General features: G+C 34.7%; 2 long non-coding RNA genes and 1 pseudogene across 2 annotated transcripts; 2 read left to right on the top strand and 1 right to left on the bottom strand.

The window, feature by feature from the left end:
- The first annotated feature begins 3,793 nt into the window (after positions 1-3,793).
- Positions 3,794-7,510, top strand: LOC149572767 (uncharacterized). The gene is made up of 2 exons (XR_016359973.1): positions 3,794-4,089; positions 6,750-7,510. It is a non-coding gene; the product is annotated as an uncharacterized LOC149572767 (long non-coding RNA).
- A 3,878-nt stretch (positions 7,511-11,388) lies between these two features.
- LOC149572765 (uncharacterized) lies at positions 11,389-26,851 on the bottom strand. The gene is made up of 2 exons (XR_016359972.1): positions 26,470-26,851; positions 11,389-11,778 (listed from the first exon to the last, which is right to left on the bottom strand). It is a non-coding gene; the product is annotated as an uncharacterized LOC149572765 (long non-coding RNA).
- LOC149572766 (F-box only protein 6-like) lies at positions 16,861-17,833 on the top strand (annotated as a pseudogene).
- Positions 26,852-27,816: the final 965 nt, after the last annotated feature.

The raw sequence follows: 27,816 nt of genomic DNA, 5'->3' as shown, positions 1-27,816 counted from the left end.
GACCATATATTCTAACAAAGACCTCTTCTACTGACTAAACCTTAAAATTTCAATTCATAACACTTAAGCAGTTCTATAAGACCCCTAATTCCTTTTTCATCTTTGAAAAACATACACTAATTTGAACTTTCCCATTCCTTCACTGTATTCATTTCCTTTCAATTTTACTTCTTCCCACTCTTCTTATGTTGTTCTTCTTGCTTATAAGAAGTTAAATCTTCATCTAAAAAGAAATACGTGCCTTTAAATAATCTTCCATTTATTAAAATTTTTAAAAAGTTAAATCTTCATCTAAAAAGAAATATGTGTCTTTAAATAACCGTCCATTTATTTGTCCTTGCTTTGTAAAGTCAGGGAACTAATTTCGATAGACCCCTAATCAATTAATTTTTTTGTCTGATTCAATGCCATATTCTAAAGTTGGAAAAATTATATTTTAAAAAGCAATTAATGAATGCAAATTTCTAATTTCTAATTGGTGGAATCAAATTTTGCTAGGGTTTCAGTGCTTTTTGTGAAAATAAAAAATAGATGAAAATTGTGGAAAAGATAGGCTGGACTCTTAGCTAGAATCTTCCACTAATTGTTCTTTCCTTTTGGAAGGCTCTATCCGATCAAGCTCCAAAACATGGATTACTCAACTTTAAAATTGCCGAGTCAGCTCTGCTTGCTTCCCTCATCATCTGTCACTGGAAATCATAATGAAAGAGTCCTCCCCAAAGAAATCTAAGTGTAATAATGCCGAGCCAGATTCACTATGACAAATTCAAGCCTATGCATTTATGTTTACAAGATAACACAAATCACGATTTTCAACTCAATGGGATGAAGAGGCCTACTTACAAATATATGGTTAGGGGTTGTGACAACCATTTGGGTGTAGGCCATTGTTGGAAACAATTACACCTTTGCACTTTTTTACTAGTTTTTGCTCTGTTTTGGTTATGTTATTTTGTGTGTGCACCTGATAATGACTTAAATGGTAGCGCAGATGTGTGTCTTCCTTTGCATGGAAGAAAACATCACGACATTGATGAACGCGGTTGTGTTGGTGAGTTGTAGGAAAAACTTCTCAAAGAATAGAGGCCCCATTGTTGGGATTCTGAAAGGCAACGTTGGCCTCATCACCACCATTTACAACATAGTGCTTGCCAGCAACCCTTGTTCATTTTTACTCATGTTTACCATTGTTCTGGGCCTTGTATGCTTTGCAGCCATGGTTTTTATGAAGCCCACACCTAGTGCAGTTGGGGGAACATAAGATAGCAGGAGAAATGGTTTGCACTTGGTTATTGTATTAATCTTCTAATCTCTTTCAGATATCTTTCTAAAATAGGCTTCTCTTTGAGGAGGTTTGAAGGCCTTTTCAAAGTTGAATATCCTACAAAAATTTATTATCGAATTTAACATAAATTTACATAATCTTTGCTTAGTGGGTTGTCCACATTTTGTGCCAAGCTCGCAACATCAAGGATTCACATGCCCATTCTATCAAAGACATAAGTGAAATCAACATTTGAAGATTGCAAATGATCCTGGATAGGAAAAAAAAGTGGGGCTGAGCACAAGAATGAACCAACCAATATCATGCATCATAACTAAGAGATGCTTTTATTTTTTCAAACATGAGCACTTCCATTCAAATCCATTTGTGAGAAGGTTGCTAAATCTTGTACCACTCATCTCGATTGCATATGCTTGAGAGCTTTCTCTTTTTTAAATCAAACAATCTTAACATATCTAATTCCATATTATATGGATAGAGGGTACTGGCAAAATATATTGATTTTGATTTTTCATCTGTACATAGAAATTGTTTAAAAAAATTATGTCAGTCTTGTGTAGATTGTCGTATACTCTTTTGAATGTTTAAACAAATGTCTATACCCCATTCTTTGGCTCTACTTGTGCATGAGCACAAATTATGTGACAACATATTTTCTTGAGAATATCAAAAATTACAATTCTTTGAGACTCTTATTTAATCAGCTTACATGTGTTGTGTATGCTTTTTCGACCACCATTAAACAAGAGAAAATCAAGATTGGAAAAAATAAGTCAACTTTGATTATTTAACATTTTTTCAATGCTTTCCCATTTTCGAACCACACCTACCATCCAAGTTTCTAAAAAAATAAATCTATTTTTTAATTGATATTTTCAATTAAAAAAAAAAAAACTTTAAAATTTAGAACAATTTTTTAATTGATATTTTTTAATTAAAAAATAAAGAAGAATAAAACTTTAAAATTTAGAGTAGCCAATCCAAAAAGTAAGGTGCAATGAAGATTTTTAGATGTGGTAATAAATACATCCTACATATAATCTAAATAGTTAGCTAATATAAACAATTTAATATAGAAAAAATGACTTATACAATTATATAAATTATTTTCTCTTTGTATAAATTTTGACAAATAGCTTATCAATATACATTATTAAAGTGGAATGAAGTAGACTTAGTAGTACTATAATCATATCATAAATTAAAGTTTACCATAGAAATGTTTCTTAATTGGTATTTTTAAAAATGATTTCTAGAGTAAATTAATTGATTAATTGAATTATTTGGTTTGCATTAATTGACTTGTATTAGTCATTATTAAAGAACACTAAATTTAGAAACTAAATATACTCTAATTATACACATTTTTCTACTTAAAATATTGCATGTACATGCTTTCTTTTAACAAATCCCTCTTAACCACAATTTTCTTCTATCATATGCTCATTCTATATCAACTTTCTTATATTTGTAATATTGCCTACTTTTTTGTGCACATAAGGTAGGGACTCTAGCTTGCTCAGAGCTCTTGTTAGTCCCTTCCAATACTATTGCTTTCATTCAATTCAATTGACCAATCAACTCACAGGATTAAAAAAATTAAAAGAAACTTCAAATGTTTATATTTTTTTAAATTTTTCATTATTTTACAAATTACATTTTTCATTCATTCTATTGAATCATTATATTTTTGGTAGGGAGAAAATTCAATTTTCTCCAACAAAAATATAAATCATTAATTACAACTTTATCATGCATTAATTACAACTTTATCTTTTCCACATTTATGACAAGTTCATTATATTTTCAAACAAGTGACATTTTATTTTCCACCTTACACCACTTTGAACAAAAATAAATGTCTAATCAATATTAATTATCACAATTTATTTTTCTTACCAAGTTCAAATAAAGAGTTAAATATTTTTTATTTTGAATATATTTATTAGTTTTACATTGATGTTTATTTTTTGCCATTTGTAAAATGTTATTTCTTTAAGTTTACACTATATTTTACTAACTACTATTTTACAATCTTGACCTAATTTTTTTAATGCCATTTTACAAATTGTCAAACTAATACTACCCCTCAAACTTACTAGATATTTTGATAATTTGAATTAAGTAATCAACAATTTATTTTGTAAAATTAATTATTTCAACTTATAATTGAATTGTTAGAAATGAGTAGTTCATTCATATATATAATTTTCTATTGTTATATATATATTTCTTAAAATAATATAATTATTAATATTTTTAAAATTCATTTCATCTCTCTATTATTCTATCTTTACTTATCTTTATAATAACATATCATTCCTTTTTAAAACATTTTCTTTCTATCATTTCTTTCAATCTATAAATCTCTATTTTCCTTCTTTATCAATTATCGACAGCTCTTGTTAAAAATCATATTCTCGTCGTCTTCACTTTTGTGCTTTCAAAGGCCCTTAAAATTCCACTAAGCCAAAAACCTTTGAGTAGGTACATTTATCAATCGTTAATAATATTTGAGAGAAAATCTTTTCGTGACCGCGAAGGGATAGGGTTTCGTTCGAAAATATGTCCCGATCCTATAAGAGTTGCGTGATCCTTCTGAATGCAGCTAAAGAAGAGGAGGGCCTACTGTGGGCGTGACAGGGTTATCTTGCAGTAAGAGGGGCGTAAGGCATGGGAGGGTTGGCAAAATTAGACTGGACAATGAACATTTTAATCTTGCCAGTCCCTCCAATGCCTATACTCCTCACTGCACAACCCTGTCCTTCCTTCACAATACAATATTACGTTTCTGCTAGTTCACGGTATTTTCTATCTTTTAAATTTGTTTGTGCTTATCTGCAAGGGGTTTTGGCTTCTTCTCTTTATGGTGTTTTATTCAATGGACTATATTTTGTAGCGAATGCGTTCAGAGAAGATTTTTTTCTGGGTTTACTTTAGGGTTTCGTCGAGGTAGCCAGGAGAAACAGGTTATGCCCAGTAAGAATCTGTGGTAGTGTTTCGAGGCTTCGTCGTTTAATGCGTACTAGCAGGTCGTCATTTTCATTTAGTCAATAAAATATTAGAGCTTAGATCTCTCCAGCGGCGGCCTTTGTTTGAGGGAGGATTTGGGTGTTTGTTAGGTTTCTAGAATATTGACATCACGGCACTGCCGCTATATGATCATCTAATCACAAGAGCAGGGGTCTACAAACACATTTACAGCAACTTCGGTAGTTGTTAGCGTGCTCTAAAGAATCAGCCGCCGATCTCAAAAAACCTGCCGAATTGCCCTTTCCATGTTTTAAGCTCATGCTTCTTTTCGGTAGCTATCTGGGCAACAATAGTAAGAATGTCAGACATTTCAGTGGGATACGATCCTTAACTTCACGAGGTAGAAAAATATGCATTCTCATCTTCTGAACGAGATTGTTGAAAAAAGTCATGAATATTAAAGAAAAATAACTTTAAAGATAACTGCACAGTTTAGCAATATAAGCTTTCTACATATTCCAATTGCCTACAAAGACAATATTTCTGAGCAGGGTTCAAAATAAACTTTTGAACTAGGATACCAAACAAAACAAAACAAAATGAAATACATAAACTTGTAAGATGCGAATCTAAGGTGTACATCTGCACAGATAGTAGAATAACCAATTATTGGGTGGAGACCTACCCTTGTCATCTTACAACTACCCGTTGTGTGATATTTTACGCCATTGCCCTATTACGATTGGGGACCCCCTCTTTCATTTGGCTTTTGTAGCGTTAGGTGTAGAGTTGAATTGAGATTGCAGAGTGAGATTTGGTCAAGTCTCAAAGTTTGGGATCAATGCAAAGAGGAGAGGCAATAAATAGTAGCTGGAGTCAAGTGATGTGAGGACCAATTCAAATAAGGAGGCATAAGTGAAGGACAAATTTAACATATAAAATTTAAGCCTCTCTTCAAGAGAGGGCCAGACGCTGCCCTTTCATAAAGATTAAATTCTCTACTTCTACCTCCTTTAATTTTTCGTTGAATCCTTAGCCCATGTAGAATCCCATCATGTTAAGATATTTGTTTAGAAGTTCGTCGAAATGTCTAGGTATGAGGGAGCCAATGAGTGGTAAGAAGTAGCATATAATGACAAGTAATATTGAGGATGAAAGACAAGGCACACTTCAAGGAAGGAATATGAGTTATTAAGGTAGTTGGTATTTGAGGATGAGGCTTCAAATATCCTTTGTCTTAGTTGGATTCGGCCCCAACGAGAGGATAAATCTTGGGCACTTGTGAATTTTCGTGTAGGTGGTGTGAGTGATGAGGACAAGCATGCTTTTTAGGATGAGCTAGAAAGTGGGAGGATGATGCATGTTTGAGAATTAAGACTAGTTGAGAGATGGCAAATTATGCCATTCTTCGAGGATGAATCCTCATCCACACCCATTTTTTGCTAGTGCATGATGGATTCAAGCAAACACAAAGGCACCAATAATGTGAAATGGGGGAATGGCAACTTAAAGAGGCGAGGAGGTTGCCTAATATAATAAACAAGTGTATCCTCTGTGAGGAGTAGATTTCGCCCCTCCAAAAGGATTTTATTCTTTCACATGTAATTTCTGATTTTTCCCAAAGGCAAGGGCAATTCCAACATTTCATGTGCATAATGAGTAGGTCAAGTTGAGAATGATCGAGCAGTTCGAGTAAGGTGATGAGATTGGATTGTAGCAAAGTTCTCCAACAAGGGTGGCTTCTGACAATTTGGGAGAAATGTTCTTTGGTATCATTTTTTTGCCTTGTCTAAGTCGGTTGTGGTTTTGAAAAGAGAGAAATAAGAATAAAAAGAAAATCGCCAGACCCATTGCAAGGTCAGCTTGTATTGAGAATTGTGCCCCTTACCTATTCAACATGTATATAAAGGGGGTCAATTCAAATAGTTTGGACGTCAAACCTTTCAAGTTCCTCTTTAAACCCCCTTCTATTGGTAGCAGCGATTTATTTCTACTAACAATGATTTATATGCAACAACTATCTCCTTAATTTGAAGGTGAGATTCTGTTACGTTTGAAGTGAACTCCAAATTCCATTGGCGGGTTGTAGTTGAGAGGTGGTGAAATTGTGGATATAAAGATATTATAATGCTATGACCATGTGGTTTCTTTTTTATTTAATGTGTTCTTTTGTAACTTAAAATGAGATTTCACTCCTTTAAAATCAAAATGTTAAGAGATAAAGAGTGCCAAAAAAGCTAATTTTTAATCGTTTTGGATTAAAATGAATTAGGTTCAAGAATCATTCAAATGAATTTAATTTTATTGTATTAGAAGCTTTATCAAAACTAGTTTATATTATAATTTGAAAGCTTCATTAACGATAAGAAGTCTTCATCAAATAAGAGGTGGTGGAATCTAAAAGAATTTTATTCTATAGACTAAATTTCTTTGTTTTGACTCTTCTCATCTTCTTGTAAACTCAATGCATTTTTTCTTCTTGTTTTGCAAGGTCATTCTCAGAGAGGAAGGGGCTTGATGAGAAGAGGATGGTTGCAAGGTAATGATCAAGAACATCAAGGCCTCAAGTGCTAATTGCTTGAGGAATTTCTCAATCTCCAAGATATTTAAACGAGGAAGATTCAACATCAATATCACCCAAGGAAATTCCAAATTGAGACCAAAATGGGATTGAAGATAAAGTTCAAAGGGAATCAAGTTCAGATCATATAGAAATATAAATTCAAGCTTTGAATCCAAGTCAAGCCATGAGGAAAATTCCCAAGGGATAGAGAAGATTTGAAAGATGAAGTAATCTGGGAATATGGGCCACCATAATCATCCTCCAACAGATTGATAGTTTTGGAAGAATTAATCAATGTTAGAAATGTTGAGAGATACTTTCTAAACATCGAGCAAGAAATATTTGCAATATTAACAAACACACTGTACAAGCTAGGATTTAAAGTACATGGTAAAATAGATCTACAATAAAGATGATGAGGTGGCAATTGATTGTCTTCTCCAATTAGAAATTCCAATTGCAAGCACAAGCAATCAAATTATGAAAAGTGTTCTATTTTCTCATTGGTCGGGAAATCATTATAATTTTCTTAATGCCACATGAAATGGCACTCTCTTGTAATTGGTTGTAAACTTGGCAACCCTAATTAGGGTTTGTAGGGATCAATCTTGGCCTTTGATCTCCAATCGATCTTGGCCCTTCATTGCATTTGAACATCTATATAAAGCCAATGCCTTATCATTTGTAAAGAGTTAGATTCATTAGATTGGAGGAGAAGTATTAGAGAGCTAGTAATAGAAGTAGGTTAGCTAAGGAAGAGACTTCATCAAATTGTTGCTATGGTGCTATCAAAGTAATGTGTAATTCATTGTTGGTTCTTCACAATGAATTATATAATATTGCTTTGAAGAGCTGCACTCACTCGAAGTAGATATTTTTTCTTGTTGAAACAGTAATTAGTTGGATGAAAGTAGTTGTAGATGTTTACTTGCTTGACCTAAACAAATTTGGGCCATTAGCTTCTTGCTGATGGTAAGATTGTCTTGTAGTAAGCCAATGATTGAAAGCACTTAACTTCAATTGATATTCAATCTTTAGTTTGCATCCATTTGCTGAGATTGGGGAGGAGATGTCGATTTGGAAACCATTTGGAGCTTCCTTAGAAGCTTGCACTAGGTAGATGGAGCTGCTAATTAAGCCTCATCTAGTAGAGTCCAAGTTCATCCATGCTTCTTTCCGTTCATGGTTAGAAGTAGAAGTTTGCTTTTAATTTGAAGCGTGAATTGAAAGATCAAAGTACATTTTCATTGCATATAGTGATGTTATCTTAAAGAGGCGAGGAGACATTTAAAGTTGCATAAAATGAACAAGTGTATTTTGCCCATCCACGTGGATTTTATTTTTTCACATATGGAATTTTCCATCTTCCCCGAAGGCAGGGATGACTACAACACTCCATGTGTACAATGAGGACTAGGTCGAGTCGAGAATGATAGAGGAGTTGGAGTAAGGCAATGAGATTGGAATTCTAGTGAAGCTCCCCAACCTAGGTGGACTCTGCCAACTTGGGAGGATTCTATCCTCAAGTATCATTATTCCACCTTGTTTGAGTTGGCTTCCAAATACAATAGCCACGATTTTGAAAAGAGAGAATTAAGAATTTATTGCAAGGTCAACCTTATTGAGAGTGGTACACCTTCACCCATGCAACATGTATTTAAAGGGAGTTGATTTAAATCATTTGGATATCAAACCAGCAAAGTTTCTCTCTGGATTCCTGGCAGCAAATGACTCTACTGGCATTAGCGACTTATTTCTCCCAACAACAATTTAGAGGAATCGATTATCTTTTTTATTTGAAGGAGAGATTCCTTTACATTGGAAGTGGACACTGAATTCCATTGGTGGGTTGTAGATGAGAGGTGGTGAAATTGTAAATATAAAATGTTATAATTCTATGGCGCCTTGGTTTCTTTCCAATTTTAATGGGTTCTTTCATAATTAAAATTGTGATTTCACGCTCTTTAAGTCAACATGTCTAGTTGTCAAAAATGCAAATAAATTAAAATAAATTAAGTCGAGGAATCATTAAAATAAAAATAAGTTTAATAAATTCATTAGAAGGTTTTTTCATTTGAAAGCTTCACTAATGATTATAAGCCTTAATTAAATAAAAGCAGCTGAAATCTAGAAGAATTTTCTATGCAAATTCTATATTTCTTTGTTTTATCTCCTCTCATCGTCTTGTAACCTTAATGCATTTTTCTTCTTGTTTTGCAAGGTCAATCTTGGATAGGAGGTAGACATTTAAAGCTGTATAAAATACACAAGTGTATCCTTTGTGCGAGGCGGAACTGCTCCTCCACAAGGAATTTTTTTCTTTCACATATGCAATTTTCGATTTTCCTCGAAGGCAAGGATGACCTCAACATTCCATGTGCACAATGAGAAGTAGATTGAGCCAAGAATGGTAGAGCAGTTGGCATAAGGCAATGAGATTGGAATTCTAGTGAAGTCCTCCAACCTAGGCGGACTTCGCCAACTTGGGGGATTCTGTCCTCTCAAGTATTGTTTTTCCATCTTGCCTGAGTCGGCTTCCAACTACAATAGCTACGGTTTCGAAAAGAGAGAAATAAGAATTTTAAAATAAAAAGAAAACTGCCACCCCCATTGCAAGGCCAACCTATATTTAGAGTCATTCCCCTTCACCCATGCAACATATATTTAAAGGACTTCAATTCAAATTATTTGGACATCAAACCAGCAAAGTCCCTTTTTTGATTCCTAGTGGCAAACAGCTCCTATTAGCGGCAGTGAATAATTTCTCCTGACAACAATTTAGAGGCAGTGACTATCTCCTTAATTTGAAGGCAAGATTCATGTATGTTGGAAGTAGACTACAAATTCCATTGGCGGGTTGTATTTGAGAGGTGGTAAAATGCAAATATATAGATGTTATAATTCTATGCCCACTTGATTTCTTTCCAATTGTTAATGGGTTCTGTGGTAATTAAAATTGGAAGTTCATGCCTTCTAAATCAAAATGTCAAGCGATAGAGTGCAAAAAATGCAAATTTATAATCTTTTGGAATTAAAATAGATTAAGTTGGGGAATCATTAAAGTATTATTAAAGTTTAATTCATTAGAAGCTTTGTTGAAACAAGCTGAAATTTTAATTTGAAAGCCTTACTAATGATTATATAAGCCTTAATTAAATAAAGGGTGGAATTTAGAAGAATTTTATTGTACAAAAAAATTAAATTTCTTTGTTTTGTCTCTTCTCATCATTTGACAACCTTAATGCATTTTTCTTCTTGTTTTGTAAGGTTATTCTCGGAGAGGAAGGGGCTTGGCAGGAGGGGGATGATGGCAAGGTGATGATTAAGAACTTTAAGGCCTTAAGTGCCAGCTACAAGAGGAGTTTTTAAAGCTCCAATACATTCAAATGAGAAGGATTCAATATCAATGTCACACAAGGAAATTCCAGATTGAGATCAAAATGAAATTGAAGATTCAAGTTCTAGAGGGAATTCAGTCCAATGAAGATATGATCAATTTCACAAATGCAATCAAGTTCAGATTGTACAAAAATGCAAATTCAAGTTGTGAATCGAAGTCAAGCCATGAGGAAAACTCCCAAGGGATAGAGAAGATTTTGAAAGATGAAGTCATTTGGGAATATGGGCCATCATAATAATCCTCTAGTAGATTGATAGTTTTGGAAGAGTCAATCAAAGTTAGAAATGTTGAGAGATGCTTTCCACAATAGAGCAAGAAATATTTGCAGTTTTAACTATCACATTTTACAAGCCAAGATTCAAAGCACATGATTAAATAGGTCTCTAAGATAAGGATGATGAGGTGGCAATTTATTGTCTTCTCTAATAAAAAAAATTCAAATTTCAAGCACAAGCAATCAAATCATGATAAGTGTCCTATTTTCACATTGGTTGGAAAAATCATTGTAATTTTCTTACTGGCCCATGAATTGGTGCCCTCATGTAATTGGTTATAAATTTGGCAACCAAAATTAGGGTTTAGGGATATCTACAATCTATCTTGGCCCTTCATTGCATTTAAACATCTATAAAAGTCCAAGACCTTCTCATTTGTAAAGAGTTAGATTCGTTAGATTAGAGGAGAAGCATTAGAGAGCTAGTAGTAGAAGTAGGTTAGCTAAGGGAGAGACTTAAATTGTTGCTATGATGCTATCAAAGTAATCGATAATTCATTGTTGGTTCTTCATGGTGAATTGCTTAATATTGTTTTGAAGTGTTGCATGTTTTCTTCAAACTTTCAGTTGGAGTAGATTTATTTTCATGTTGAATTGGTTAATTGAATAAAAGTAGTTGTGGATGTTTCTTTGCTTGACTTGAACAAATCTGGGCTACCAACCTCTTGCTGATGGTAATAGTGCCTTGTGTGGTAAGCTGATGATTGAAAATACTCAACTTCAATTGTTATTTAATCTTTAGTTTGAATCCGTTTGATGGAATAGTTTGAATCCGTTCGATTTGAAAACTATTTGAATATTCCTTAGAAGCTTGCACCAGGTGGGTGGGGTTGATGTATAGCATCAGTTGAAGTAATATTAAGTACTTGGAATCATGATTTATATGAACTCTGTTTTACTGGTGAATATATATGTATATATATACATTTAATTGTTTACAAAATAACTTCATCAATATCGGGCTTGTCTTGAAAAGACTATTGTTATCCGGGCTTTGTATTTATCTGTTCTGCCGCCGATTGCAAAGGAAACATATTACATTTGTTGTGGTGGAAACTAGTGATTAGTTATGCCCACATAGAGGCATGACCCTATGTGGCCTTTGGCCACGTAGAGTCATGTCTCTACGGGACATGACTCTCCATTCTAATACATATACGATGCCAAGCAGTTGTTGGAAATATATCAATAACAAGGCATATACAAGTCCCAGTGATTGCTCTCCCTGCAGGTAAAATAAAGACAAGTTCATCGATTCTCCATTGGCATTGAAAGTTGAAGATCTGCAACAACACCGTCAGTCTGAGATACAAGTAAGTTAATCTGAATTTGTACAATCTGCTATAATAGTTTATCTCTATTAGAGATCTTAATTTAACATGGTATCATCCTGATAGGAAATTCTATTATTCAGAATTAAAACTAAAATCTCAGATTTACCAATATCAGAATTTTATCCTCAAATTCAAAATGGTTAATCATGTAAGATTAGAGGATAGAATTGAGGGAGCATCAAACTTTTCGTCATGGAAAATTCAAGTCATGATAGTACTAAGAGAAATGGAATTAGAAGAGTACATAGAATCAAACAAATCTATTCCTGAAAATAAACTAGATAAAACATGAAAAAGACACAATAACAAGGCTATGAAAATTATTATAGACTCGGTGGAGGATCATTTTCTTTCTTCTATATCGAGTCTCAAAATTGCTTTTGAGATGTTCTCCATTATAAAGAATACATTCGAAATTAGTAACACAAGCAGATTGCTAACATTGAAGCAAGATCTACTATATGTCAAGATGAATAATGGAGAAACTGTTACGTCCTATTTCCTAAGAATCTAAGAATTAAAAGATCAACTTGTGACCGTTGGAAATGAAGTAGATGACAAAGAACTTAGCATTATAGCCCTAAAAGGACTACCACTGTCTTGGGAGACATTTATTCGTGGACTAAGTTCTTGACTAGATCTTCCTAAGTTTGAACTACTCAAAAATGAATGCACTCAAGAAGAGTCAAGATTAATTACATGAGGAATCATTTCAAATCAAGAGGGAGAATTTCTAGCGCTTCAAGTGTGTACTAATAATAAGGGAAAAAGAAAGGGAATTTATCAAGACAACAAAGAATTCAACAAATCATAGAAGAAAAGGGATTGGTCCAAAGTACAATGCTTCAAATGTGACAAATTCAGTCACATTCATAACTTCTGTTCGGAACGAAAGAAAATTCAAGCAGCCCTAGTGGAAGTTAAGTATGAAAAGGATGAAAACCTTGCATTTTAAGTTGTTGAAGAGATAAAGTGGAAAAATTTTAAAGAGAATACCAAATTGAGGAATCAAAGGGAGTGATACATTTCCAAAGTTCGAATACATAAGTGACATTTGCAATGTTGTACTCAGATAAATCAGTCATCTATAAATTCAGTTTTTGAATCAGAGATATGGTATATCAAAATTGATTTACATAAGTACAAATGAGCAAATAACAGATATTCTTACTGAACCTCTTGTCAATGTTAAAATAGAATATTTTAGAGGTAAACTTGATATGATCAAATTGTAATTATTGAACTTAAGTTTCAATTGATATTGTGTTTATGCTTCTAGTTGAATAGTTGCATCAGATATGTAAGTCCTCTTTCAGAAACAAACACACACACACACACATATATTCAGAAGGTAATCTTTGTAAGGTGATGATCTTACAAATGATAGGCTTGTTATTATGACAGTTTTTGTTTTGGATATGCCAGAAGTCATTGATAATGAATGCATTATGATTACTCTAGATATTGTATTGGACAATTAGAGATCATAATATATGTTATAATAGTGTTCATAACATGGTGATTAAAATTATTTGACAAGTCACTATTTCAGAGTGTTAAAGTCAGATAATGTGTTATGCACAAATATATATTCTGGTATTTCTTAAAAAAATTATTGCTTCTCCTTTGCTAAAAGGGAGTGTTGATGTATAGCATCAGTCGAAGTAACATTAAGTTCTTGAAATCATGATTTATATGAACTCTGTTTTACTCGTGAAAATATATACATATATATACCTACATACACACACACACACACACACACACACACACACACACACACACACATTCATTTAATTGTTTACAAAATCACTTCATCAATATTGGGCTCTTGTCTTGAAAAGACTATTGTTATCAGGGCTTTGTATTTATCTGTTCTGCTGCTGATTGCAAAGGAAACAGATTACATTAGTTATGGTGGAAACTAGTGATTAGTTATGACCATGTAGAGGCATGACCTAGAGTCATGTCTCTACGGGGACATGACTCTCCATTTATATATATATATGATGCCGAGCAGTCGTTGGGAAATATATCAATAACAAGGCATATACAGTTCCATTGCTTGCTCTTCCTGCACGTAAAATAAAGATAAGTTCATCGATTCTCCATTGGCATTCAAAGTTGAAGATCTGCACCATTCAAACAACACCGTCAGTCTGAGATACAAGTAAGTTAATCTGAACTTGTACAGTCTGCTATAATAGTTTATCTCTATCAGAGATCCTAATTTAACAGGTGGAGTCACTGATTGAGCTGCATCTAGTAGAGTCCAAGTCCATCCCTGCATCCTTCAATACATGGTTAGAAGTAGAAGTAGAAGATTGAATTTAAGTTGAAGTGGAAGTTGGAAGATCAAACTACATTTTTATCGCTCATTATGAAGCTAAATCATTAGGAGTGCAAGCAATTGATATTTGTTGAATGAATGGTGCAAGTCCCCCAAACAATTACTAACAAATCACATCATTTCACTGAGCAGGTTTCCACAATTGAAAGGAACCTTGAAGTCATTTCATGATCTTACGTTGCAAGCTCAGCATGAGAGATGACCTTATATCAAGAGAGGATTGAATATTTGGTGTTTCATCCTGAAACATTAGATGTTTGATTCTGCATGTTGTAGTGGAACAAAACTCACATCAACACTATGAAAGCAGTATTAGAGTCTCATGGTTCTCTTACAGTGAACTTTCATAGAGATACCAGCTTTGTCATGACAGGCCTATTTCTTATTATGAGTGTTGAGATTTAGAGAATGATCTTCATTTCTTTCACCTTCCCGCACTCTGCATATAGCAATGGTTGAAAAATTCAATTTTAATAAGAAAAAACATTTGAAGGTTGCAGATAGTTTAATCTCCTCACTACTTTGCTTGGATGAATTTTCTCCAAGCTGCTTGACATACTACTTCAAGCTGTGTCACTTCCCTGAGGCTGACTTGCAACTCCTGAAGTATTGCTAAACACTAACACAGTATAATAGATTTATGTTAATGATAGAATTATTAATAATATTATATTAGTTTAATACAATAGAAATTTTTATTGGGCCGACCTAGACTCTTAATTTTGGTCCCAAATTTATAATCTAGTGTTAAAACAAACATGTGTAACTAAATGATCTTCTGGCTTGGTGAAATCATCTGGAAGTTTGCTGGTAAACTTGGGAGATTTTGCAAACACGAGAGCTTGGACAAAACAATCAGCTATCCTACAAGTTTAGGTCTCAATCCCTTACCTTGCAACATCAATTTTTTTATATTTGAGATTTTAGTTCTCCTTTTAGTGATTAATACAGATCAGCATTATCTAAGGGCATCTACCATTTAAAAAAAAAGGTAGCAGTTTTGACTTGGAGCTATGAACCTGTGGACCTCATCCCCTGTATAAACATTCAACAATTACACCCCAATGGGATTTGAACTTTGATGACGAAAACACCACCACTGCAACTTAACCACACACCATGCCAGCATCAGAAAAGGCATCTACCACAAAGGGTTCAAGGGTAAACTAATAACAAGGTACTAGCTTACATGTTCCAGTCACTCTTGAGATCATCTGAGCACTACTATAGAAAGGGCTGGAGGTTTACTGTGATCTCAAGCAAGCTGGGCACTGTATCAAGCAGTTAGATATACACTGCTGATGCCATAGTGTCACAGATAGCAGCAACAGAATCCATCATTCAGCTTCAAGGCCATTCTCGTGCCAGGCACAATGAATGCCATCTTGCTAGATCTGAGGCTTTGCATCCCACAGCAGCAGGCACAAGTGAATCCTACTCCTACACAAGTGTTGAACACTTCAGTAGTGAGTACAGGTGATTCCTGAGCTCTATAGAAGTGCTGAACACTTACGTCAGCACCTACCAGGTCACTCTAAACATTAAATGCAATCAGGTGAGGTTAGAGGTCTACATGAATCAAATCCAGTCTGATTAAAAAGTGCAATATCTTTGATCATTGTTGTCAGCAGCATTACTTTGGTTTTTGACGTTTCCATTCAAATGCCAAATTATGTTGAACAACTGCTACACTATGGTGTGAGTGGAATGGGTATCCTTTGGTGTTGGTTTTTGTAAATTTTTTGTTTTTTCTGAGGCAATCAGCAACTAGTTTCTTTTCTGTTTGGTACAGTGATTCGCATTGATAGATTTCTGCCAATTCTGATCATCTAAACCCAAGATTCATGATATTGAAAGTTGGAAAACCCTAGGTTTATTTTAAACTGGTCTCACTACTCTGCTGGGATGGTTTTTTTTATGATGCTTGAAACTTCAACTTGAATCTTTGGCCACAAGGTTGGTCCTTGTCTTAGTAATGGGAATGGGTGGGAGATAATTACCTCTGGCTTCAATAGCTGGCCATCCTTAAGTTAAAGTTGTAGCTTCAGTTGGATAAATTTGATCTGAGATACATTGTTATTATTGGTAAATCATTATTTTCTATATATATGCCTATTCAAGTAATAATAATATATATTATTATATATAGTATATAATATACATATTATAGTATATAATATGTGTATACACACACACACATATACATATACATATATATTATATTAATTATTATTATGAAATATATGTATTAATTAAATGACGATTAAACCTTAAAGAGACATGTCTTGTCTCATATTTATATGAGATCTAAATCTGCATTTAGAAGATATCTATAACAATGACTATATTATTACATTTGCAGAAAAGATCCATGTTACTTAACATGGTATCAGATGCAACGGCAAATGTAACTTCAATTAATTTCTTCAGATTTGCAGAAGTATTATAATGCATGAGGTGTTTATAATAGAGAAAGTTATTAATGGGCATCGACTAGACCTGGGGGTCAAATGTTGAACTATTTTTAAAGGCCCTGGAGTCGGCCTGTTACACCAAATGTGGTAGAGCATGCCGAGCCTAAATAAAGATGCGGGATCTTCTTGAAAAAGTGGGCCTCACCCAAGGGCAGATCTTTATACGTAAGATGAAGATATCTGTAAAATGAAATAGCCATCGGAAGCATGAAACAAAAAACGGAAGAGAAGGGAGTTAAGGGAAATGACATCCCGATAAGATTGGTGGTAACATTGGGAAGCTTGCAGACACTAGAAGAGGCCAAACACCTAATAAGGTCTAAATTGCAAGAAATGTATAATCTGCCAGAGGAAATTTGCTTATCTGCCCATTTATGAAGTGTTCAAGTTGTGATTGGTCTGTAAACAGTGCAAATCCATTTTAACCGCTAAAAGCTTTATGGAACTATGGACAAATTTATCCCCACTGATTCCCTGGTTTCTGTTATATCACTCATCGAAAGTACTTTCAGTGTATGATCCCTATTATTGTACGTGGACTAACATGCCTGTTCATGAGCAGTGCGTGCTGGATTTGCCAGTCCTATTGATGGCCTCTGCAGGGGGCTTACTCTGTTTTAGGAGTCAAAATGCAGAAAACACAACCATAATTGTCTGCAATCCTTTTACAAAAAAAACCCATAAGATATTGCCAGAAATGATCCAAATTCGTTATGTCGATATCCTGGGCATGGTGGCTGATAAAACAACAAATTCTTACAAAATCCTTGTAACTGGGACCTCCTAGTTGTCCACTGATGAGAGCATAATGGAAGTTTATGATTCCAGGCTTGGAAAATGGATTTATCAATGCAATTCCAAACAAAAGTTTCTGCAGTTTTGGTACGAGGTCCATGCCATTTGGCTCAAAGGGTTCTTCTACTGCCTTGCAATGCCAGTGAATGCAGTGCAGGGGTACTGCCTGCAAAGATATGATATGGAAGCAAGGAAGTGGGATGATCTTGATGTGAAGATGCCATCCCATGATATCCAATGCCCATCGTTGCTCATCTGTAAGGGGTGGTTACTCCCTGCTGCGAAGATTGTGAAGGATTATTCCACTAAGAGTAATTTAAATAACACTATCAGTCTTGCACTAAGTAGTGAATATGATATCACAGACATGTATGTACGACAATAAAATTGTTGAACAGAATGGTGAGATGAAAACATCATTCCTCCAACATCACCAAACAATAAGTTTAAAAAAACCAAAAAACAGTGAAGCATACACATAGGGGCGAAGCGTGCCTAAAGCGTTTCCAATGAGAGAGAGAGCGGCTGCTGTAATGTCCGAGAGAGAAGATGAAATAAGTGAATCTGATCCGATTACTCATGACGTAGTATGGAGTGGTGGAAGACCCGAAGGAACATGTGTATAATCAGACACAAGCATATTACAACGATGTGAAAAACAACAACAGTGAAAGTCAATATCCCCTCAATCAATGTGATCAAAAGACGTAACACAAGGCACAAAGGTGATTAAAATCTGAGGTAATTTTAAGGTGTCAACAAAGTGGTAAGAGTTATTATACAAAAATGGGCAGTACCTTTGTCCCCTTAATGAGTTGGACAAATGATATTTTACCGAAGACTTGTCACTTTGCTTCCTTAAAATCGGCATAGATGGCAATCGACCTCAATCAGTTTTAATCCGGCTCAAACATATTTATCTTAAACGAGAGATATCTGCTTGATCACATGCCATGCGAGTAAAAGATGAATCCCCCACAAAAATGGAATGGTGAAATCAAACCTGACATGTGGCAGATATAAGGTGCCTAAGGTGATGCAACATCAAGCACCTAGCCCATGAATAAGTTTGTTAAAGGTTGCAGGAAATTAATATCCCTTGAATGTGTAATGATCCATGACTTGGAACAAGGGTAATCAAACCCACACCCTAAGAAAGTAAGTGCCTGTAGAACATTGTCTACGAAGGATTGGCACAAGGCAATCAATGGCTTTGGTGAAATCCACAGAACCTTAGCGACAATCATGATGTGGCTCACATAAACCAACGGTCTCCAATAAATGTGGATGTGGCATTACTGGTTTGTGTGGTAGCGTTGGTTGGGAAGATGATCAATTGGTGAAAATAAGAAAGAGGGAAATCGAGATGAAGAGGGAGCCTAACATGTTATTAGAGGCAACCTTGAAAGAGAGGGAGAAGATTGAGGATGTTATCTAGTAAACCTTCAGTGAACTTGGTCTTATTGATTAAGAGAGAGTAAACAATGTTGAGATGGATTCTCTAGTGTTGATAGCATAATTCAGTTGAACAACATTTTGTCAATAAGGGGAATAATTATATTCAATGTTTCCACTATCTAACTAGCTCGTCAAGGTCTTCAACTCATTTTGGATAAGCAAGGGCAATACAAATCAGATTGGATAAATGGATCAAGCATTGTCTAAAATCATCTCGAACAGACAACCCGACAATTGAAGAGTGTCTCGATTGGGAAGAAATCATTGGACCACACATAACATGAGAGCACGGATATGGGTTGATTTAGATCCAATATTTGGATCAGCTCTTTACTTGCAGAAGGGGTAGATCTTAAATTTGGGGCAATCAACACAAGGAATTTTTTTTTTTGATGGATCGGTAAACGGCTGAAGCCTAGATTAATTATTATTATTTGTTGGAATTAATTATTATTATATTTTAAGCGAAGGTAGATTCGAACCCAAGACCTCTCACATGAGAGGTTCACAAGTTACCGTTGCGTTGTAGGCTTTTGCCTGCAATCAACACAAGAGATGATGTCAAAGAAATCCATATTTGATTTGATGCAAAATTGTTCAACAATACAGAATGAGTGGAAATTTTACATTGTGGGGGGAATAATAGTCAATGTTTCATTCCCACTTGAACCTTCCTTAGAGGGGAGATGTTCCATTCTCAAATAAATTAAGAAGACAATTTCTGAATCTTCATGTGTAGATTAGTATTCTTATCTTTTACATTTATCTCTCTCTTATTTGTAATTCTATACATACTATAAAGGTTATTTGCCTTGATCTTTTTTACTTTATGGTTGAAGATGTTCTTACAAGAAAAGTAAGTTGGTACTTTACACATGCTACCAAAAATTGTGCAGATTCAATCTAATGATAGCAGATCCAAAGACTTTGATGATCGATGAATAAAGTGAGGCTCTTGAAGAAAACATCTTTGATGATTGAGATTATGAGATCCTTCCTATATTAAGAGGGAGTATGACACCTCTTCTAAAGCAATGCAAGAGCTTAGAAGATTGATACTCAGAGTGAGTTTGGAAATACATGTGTAACTACATGCTTTGACGGGCCTACTCTTGAGTGCATCATTAGTAAGTACTGACTTATCACTAGAAAATCAAAAGATTGATATCAGATTCAGAGTGAGTTCGATAGGCATCTTTGGGTGAAGAGAGCTTCTGATAAAGTAACTACAAGACCTGACTTCCCAAGATCATTGTTCAGAAGGAGAAATTTTGAGATGCAAATCTTTTGTGGATGATATCTTCACTATGAGGAGAAGTTCAAAGTGAAATTCTTTGTAATGTTCTCTCCTCTATGAGAGAGAAGTCTGAGGTGAAAACCCTTGTTCCACCCTCTAGTAGCAGCTATGGTGGGTCCACCCTCTGACTTGGTTCATGGTGGATATCATGTGAGTTACTACATGATGCTGTTGTGATTATGTCATGAAAGGTGATGATCTTTCATTGATGTATATATTTAGAGGGGAGCAATTGAAAGGTGACGATCTTATCAATAGCTGGACCTGTTATCATAATAGACTACATCAAGTTGTTGCCTCGGAGTGTAGAAAGTTATGATAACGAATAGAAGGTAACTATTGTAAGGTGACGATCTTATCAATAGTTAACCTATCTCCTAACACCAAGATATGTTGGAGCAAGTGTTATCTTGGTTCTTTAGGCCGGATTTTGCCGGACACCTTGATAACCAACTTATCATGGTTCTTCCACCCTCTAGTAGCAGCTATGGTGGGTCCACCCTCTGACTTGGATTACGGTGGATATCATGTGAGTTACTACATGATGTTGTTGTGATTATGTCATGAAAGGTGACAATCTTTCACTGATGTATATATTTAGAGGGGAGCTATTGAAAGGTGACGATCTTATCAATAGTTAGACCTGTTATCATTACAGACTACATTAAGTTGTTGTTCCGGAGTGCCGGAAGTTATGATAACGAATAGAAGGTAACTATTGTAAGGTGACGATCTTATCAATAGTTGACCTATCTCCTAATACCAAAATGTGTTGGAGCAAGTGTAATCTTGATTCTTCAAGCCAAATTTTGCCGGACACCTTGATAACCAACTTATCATGGTTCTTCAGGCCGGATTTTGCCAGACACCTTGATAATCAACTCATCATGGTTCTTCAGGCCGGATTTTTCCAGACACCATGAAAATCTATTTGTTATGGTTCTTTGGGCCAAATCTAGCCGGACACCATAACTTAAACCACACTTAAGGTGGAATTCAAATCTTGTATTATAACTGCTGAAATTCTCTCCTTGCTAAAGAGGGAGTTGAGAAATTTAGCCTCATAGTGAAATGAAGCAAATTCCTTGTTATATATATATATATATATATATATATATATATATATTTGTGTTGATATCCTCATATATGTCATTCCAGGAATATCATATTGAATCGATATCTCTTCATATACTTGAGAGCACAAGGTGCTCTTCAAATCCCTCCCTAGCTAAAAGGGAGTGTGAAAGTTGCAGCTTCAGTTGGATAAATTCGATCTGAGATACATTGTTATTATTGGTAAATCATCATTTTCTATATATATGTGTATTCAAGTAATAATAATAATAATAATTATATATATATATATATATATATACTATATTAATCATTATTATGAAATATATGAATTAGTTAAATGATGATTAAACCTTGGAGACACGTCTCCTCTCATATTTATATGAGATCTAAATCTGCATTTGGAAGATATCTATAACAATGACAATATTATTACATTTGCAGAAAAGATCCATGTTACTTAACACCTTCCTCATCTAAAGGTTGCTGATTGGTTTTATCTTTGCATTGTAGTACCTTTTGACTGCATCAAATTCACCATACACAAACTGTTTCTCAGCTGTGACACCCACAAATCCTTCTGCTTTATCCTCTTGCTTGTGAGACAGACTCGTCTTTGGAGGAGGCCCCAATCTACAAATTTCTTGCCAATGATCAACTAAAACAGCACCCACACTTATTAGCAGTGTTGTTTTGAAGGTAGAATCTGCTCATCTTTTTTAAAATCTTCCTTCTACATCCTTTATGAAACAAATACCCCAGCCATAGAACTGCCCCGACTACTGGAGTTGTAATGACTATAAATATTTCGCATTAAAGGCACATTCCAAATTTAGGTCTAAAAGTTGGAAACATGTACATGAGACAAAAAAATTGCATTCAATTCATCAAATTTTTTGAATCATTTCATAATTTGATCTCATTTTTCAAGTTGTCAAAGGTTATTGTTTTCTATGCTCGACTTTCACTCATTCCTAACTTTAATGGAGTTTTATAACCACTCAACAGGCACATATAAATAAGCTTTTCTAGTTAAATCTACTATCTATACCTACTTATCATATATATCTTAAATATGGAGTGATAACTACAGATTTATAAACATATTTCAAATTGCTACAACATCAAGCACAAAGGAGAAGAGGTATTTTGTATGTGAATTGGGAGCCTACTCAATTCATCATAACCAATCCATATACAAACAAGTTACAATTCATGGCCTTCATACGGTCTCTCCTCTGATTGCGTGCTGCAAGCTCCTTCAGTTCTCTTTAACTTTTTCCACGCAGCTCTATCAGTCTCCTCTTTCACCTCACATGGACTACTTAAACACTATTTTCCTTGCCTTCCCTTACCTTGTTGCTTCTAATCTTTATTTGCACTTCCTCTAACCTTTCACACTCAATCTCATCTCCTCCCTGCCTTGTGCGCTGAGACTGCTCCTCTTTTCCCACAGCCAGCAGTCCTTCACTATTGGAGCCCAAATCTTCTCTCTATTTCTCACATTCTTTTTATTGATGAATTTCCTCAATCACTTGGCTGCCTCTTCTTCAATTTGTCCCCCTCCCTGTTTAGAAACCTGTAGTTCATAATTTAACAAAGATTTTATTCTCTAAGTGCACTCTTCTATTCAACCATTCAGTGCCTTTTAATTACTTCCATGCATGTGCCTCCTCTCATTCAATAAGGCTCATACTTGCACTCTTTTAATTTTATTATTTAATTAATTTAATAGTATATTCATCTGTTTGGGCGTTTGTTTTAATTTGTGCATCTTGTCTTTTGTTTCTCTTTACTGATATTGTTTCCACTCCCATCCTAATATTTATTTCTATTACAATGCATGTTATTTCTCTTTCAGTTAGTTTCTTGAGAGATAAACTTTTTGGATTCCTGTGCCAAGAATGATAAATCAAACCTCTCCAAGTTTCCTCTTTCCATTGCTCAAGCTTAAGCTATTTTTATTTCTACAAAACACCTAATTGGAACTCAAAGGACTCCTTTGCATCTGAACATGGCACTTTGCCTTCAACAGGGGATGATCATGCATGAGACACACCTGGTAAAAAAGTAATGGACCTGAGTAGTAGAACTAGTCTTTCAAGTTGTGAACAACTTGCAGAATGCTCCCATGCTGAAACGAGTACCTGTAAATTACTCCTTTTTCCTCCTTTTCCAACAGTTGATTCAAACAAGTATCCTTCCCTGGCAATGCTGCTCTGTACTCAACCTCTTGAATGTGGAGTGAATTCTACCATGAACCAAGTACCCAAATGTAATTCATATTTTGCTCCGTTGTGGATTTCAACCCACCATATTCTGACTCTCCACCAAAATGCACTTGCATTAATCTCTGCAACACCATACAAATCTCTTGCATACCAAACATTACTGGCAACATCCTTGTGAATGTGAACTAACTTACCATAACATGAAAATCATCATCATCTTCAAATTCAATAAAATATGATTCACTATTTTTCTTCTTCTGCAAGCTCATCATGCTCACATCCCGCTTTAGAATAATTCAGAACTGAAGTTCACCTTGTTACATTCATTGTTACAAAACCCTTTTCTTTAACTTGATATTTCACTATTTTTATGCCTTCCAAAAGACACTGCTGCTGCAAATTTATCTTCCACATTCAAAATAGCATTAAAGCAATAAACTTGAGATTCATCATCCACATTCTGCACTAAATAATAAATATCTCTAATTAGGGAATCTTCATCTTCACCACTTTCAAATAAAGAATCATTGGAAAACTGCTGTTTAACGCTCATATTGTTCCTCAAATTCAACCTTCTCAGAATGATTTATTGCTGCAAGAACTTCTCCATTCCTACATTCTTATCCTCATCAAAGAAAACATAAAAATCAGACTTCATCTCATCACCCTTTGGTCAAATTTCTGTTCCTTCTGCAATAAGTTTATTTCATTCTTCTTCCATTTGAACTAGTAAATCATCCTTCTCAACTTTTTTTGTATCCTCTGAAGAAATCTCTTTTGCTGTTGCAATCTTTGTAACATAATTCTCCTCATCTTTTAATACTCATTCCTTAGCATCTTGTTTATCGATCTCGCCATATTCACTCTTCCTCTTCTTCCGTGGTACATCTTTTCTGATGGAGGATTCTTCTCCTTTCCAACTCTGCTTCTATTTCCATCACTTGTTTTATCAGGTCTATCAGTCCAACTCTTATTTTTTCTTGCTTCCCGTCTCTAATTTTTCCGCAGTTTCTCTCTAGTTTTCTCAAGTCTAGGAATTATAAGAATCCATCCAATCATAAAAGTCCTTTACCGTTTCCATACTCAAGGACTCACAAAGCCCCAACATAAATCCCCCTTTCAACACTTTTAGGTTCTGTTGCAATCTGCCCCACATTTTGACAAATTAATTACGAACTCATGAACCTCTTCTCAACAAATCCTCTTAGTAGCTCCTCTTGCAAGCCACGCATACATCAAATTCACACACACTCAGTACAAACTGCCTCACATTGGGCGCTCAACCTGCATGCAAATAGAATAAATATTCTACCTACAATCTTCATTTTCTAAGAAAGAACAATAAAGCACAGGTTCAGGCTCTTTGCAAAATTTATTTTTATTCATTAAATCTGTAATATAATGGTTTACTGTTATGGTATCTCAAATTCACCAGTCTCAGAAGGAAACATTATGAATGGCAGCAAAATGAAAAAAAGAAAAAAACAATATCTTTATTCAATATTTACTCAACAATATCTTTATTCAATATTTACTCTCAAACCTGCAGTAATCAAACTCTTCTCTGCAACCTATCTTCTTCTAACCCTGAACACACTCTTGTAACCATTCTCAATTTAAATTAAGCAATACTCTTCCCTCAATTAAACACTAACCACACTAAGATCACAACTAATATTTATCAACCTACTCAATTCATCATGACCAATATATATACAAACAAGTTACAATTCATTGCCTCCATACATCCTCTCCTCCGATCTCATGCTCCAAGCTTTTCACTTCTCATGGCCTTTTCCACAGATTTCTATCAGTCTCCATCTCTTTCACCTCACACGTGCTTCTTTTAGCTTCCACACTATTTTCCTTGCTTACCTTATGCACTCACTTCTAATCTCTTCTTTGTCGTCTCTCTAATCTTATGCATTCAGTCCCATGTCCTCCCTGTCTTGTGCATTGAGACTGCTCCTCTTTTAATACAACAACCTATCCCCCTCTATCACATCAAATTTTACATTCTCTTAATTGATCAATTCCCTACCTCACTTGGCTGCCTCTTCTTCAATCTGCTTCCCTTCCTGTTTAGAAATCTGCAGTTCATAATTTAATGAAGATTTATTCTTCTGTTCAACCATTCGGTGCCCTTTCATTGCTTCCATGCACGTGCCTCCTCACATTCAATAACATTGGCACCTCCACTCCTTGATTTTTATTATTTAATCAATGTAAGAGTCTATACATCTCCTTGGGTGTTCGCTTCAATTTGTGCATCTTGTCTTTTGTTTCTCTTTATTGATATTGTTTCGATTCCCATTCTATGCTAAGCATAATATTTACTTCTACTGCAACATGTTATTTATCTTTTATCCCGTGCCAAGAATGGTGAATCAAACCTCCCCATGTTTCTTTTCTCCAGTGAATTCAATATGCTGAGGCTTTAGCTAGTTTTATTTCTACAGGAAACCCAATTAGCTCAATGTTTTCAGAACTCAAAGGCCTCCTTTGGGCATTATTGGCATTTAGTCTTCAAGTGTGGATGCTCCTGCATCTTTTATCCCGTGCCAAGAATGATGAATCAAACCTCCCCATGTTTCTTTTCTCCAGTGAATTCAATATGCTGAGGCTTTAGCTAGTTTTATTTCTACAGGAAACCCAATTAGCTCAATGTGTTCAGAACTCAAAGGCCTCCTTTGGGCATTATTGGCATTTAGTTTTCAAGTGTGGATGCTCCTGCATCATGAGTTATATAGAATGACAATTTGCACAAATCAGGTGTACTTTTCGAATAATTATAATATGATACCTCAAACCACTGATATTTTATAATACGGTCATTATTTCTCAACCTAACAATCACATAACATTAATATATAATATCAAAAACAAAAACCTCTTATAGGAGAAAACCACAGCAAAATATTGCTTATATAAACTAGTTTAACAAACTTTGTAAGCACCAACCAGCAGGAGACATCAATCTCCACAATTATAGTTACCAACCCCACTGCTAAGCACCAATTCAACGAGAGGCACCTATCTTTCCTTTGAGAAGTGCAAACTTCCAAACAAAATTCAACCTTCTAAATGTTGCTTTTGCAGATGATGGAAACTTCAATTGTTTCAACAGTTATATTTTTCACCACAAATCTTCTACAACACCCCATATCTGCAATAATTCTCTACTTTAGACATGTTATTATCACCTTAAGATATTTTCCAAATTTTACAATAATTCTCTTAGTTCTATTATATCTCCCTCACAAATCTGTCTTCCATTTATTATTCATACAAATCTACCGCTGTATAAATGATAGATTTTCTAATCTCCACTCTTCATCCCTTTTCCCCACATATTCTATATTCCATTTATCTCTTCATACTTCTATTCAGAGTTGCACAATGGCCCTACAGATAGTCAGGCTTAATATTATTTGCTGCCTCTTCAAATTTGATCACTGCATTTATTAACTTATTATCAATTGATGCCTTTTATTGGTGACAATATTAGACCCATTTGCTGCCCTCATCAACTGATACAATTATATTACCATCTTTATTATTAATAGTTTCTCTCTTGAGCAATTAAGCACATATATTTGTTTTTGAACATCTCTTAACAATGTTGACCAGTATTAGCTTCAAATGACTTTGTTTTGGGCTTTGAATATGGACAAGTCAGCCCGCTTTTGAAGATAATTTAAATTTAAATTTATTTCCATCTTGAATGCTAATGAAGGGATGTAGGCTAAAAATGAATAGAATATTAATTTAAATTTATTTTTGTAAGATTAAAGTGCCAACACGGAGTATAGGTCAACAGTTAGAAATGATTAGTGACCTTTGGCTGTTGGATGATTATATCAATCTTTCTTAAAATCTTTGTTTTCCTATTACATTAATGACGAATAATTTTAACAAATCTTGAACAACAATTTCCTTTGACATTAATGACAAATGTCTTGCTACCTTTGACATGTCTAATGCTAAACAAGCCATTTTGGTGATTGTTGAACATTTGATTTAGTAGGTTTGTATTTCTTCTTTGCTCCCACCAGTAAACATAAGGTTTAGAATTTCATGTTCTAGAATGAGTGATTTTGGGCCTTCAGTTGTACAAATTTTGAAGCAAGTGGACTTGAAATGGACATGAAGCAGTCCTATAGTGGAACTCTATTAAGTGGACTTACTACACGTGTTTTGGTTGTGATTGAATACATTATTATACAGAGAAGTTATCTTCTTAGTTTGGGGATGGTTCTATTTGCCCTTTTGCAAGCCCCGCTTAGCATTAGCTGAGTTCTTTGATTT

This window comes from Cupressus sempervirens, chromosome 2 (assembly GCF_028749045.1).
Source record: "Cupressus sempervirens isolate cs-2001-9-10 chromosome 2, ASM2874904v1, whole genome shotgun sequence".
NCBI classification, from domain to species: domain Eukaryota; kingdom Viridiplantae; phylum Streptophyta; class Pinopsida; order Cupressales; family Cupressaceae; genus Cupressus; species Cupressus sempervirens.
The sequence above is the reverse complement of the archived record's forward strand: the minus strand, read 5'-3'. Positions and strand labels throughout refer to the sequence as shown.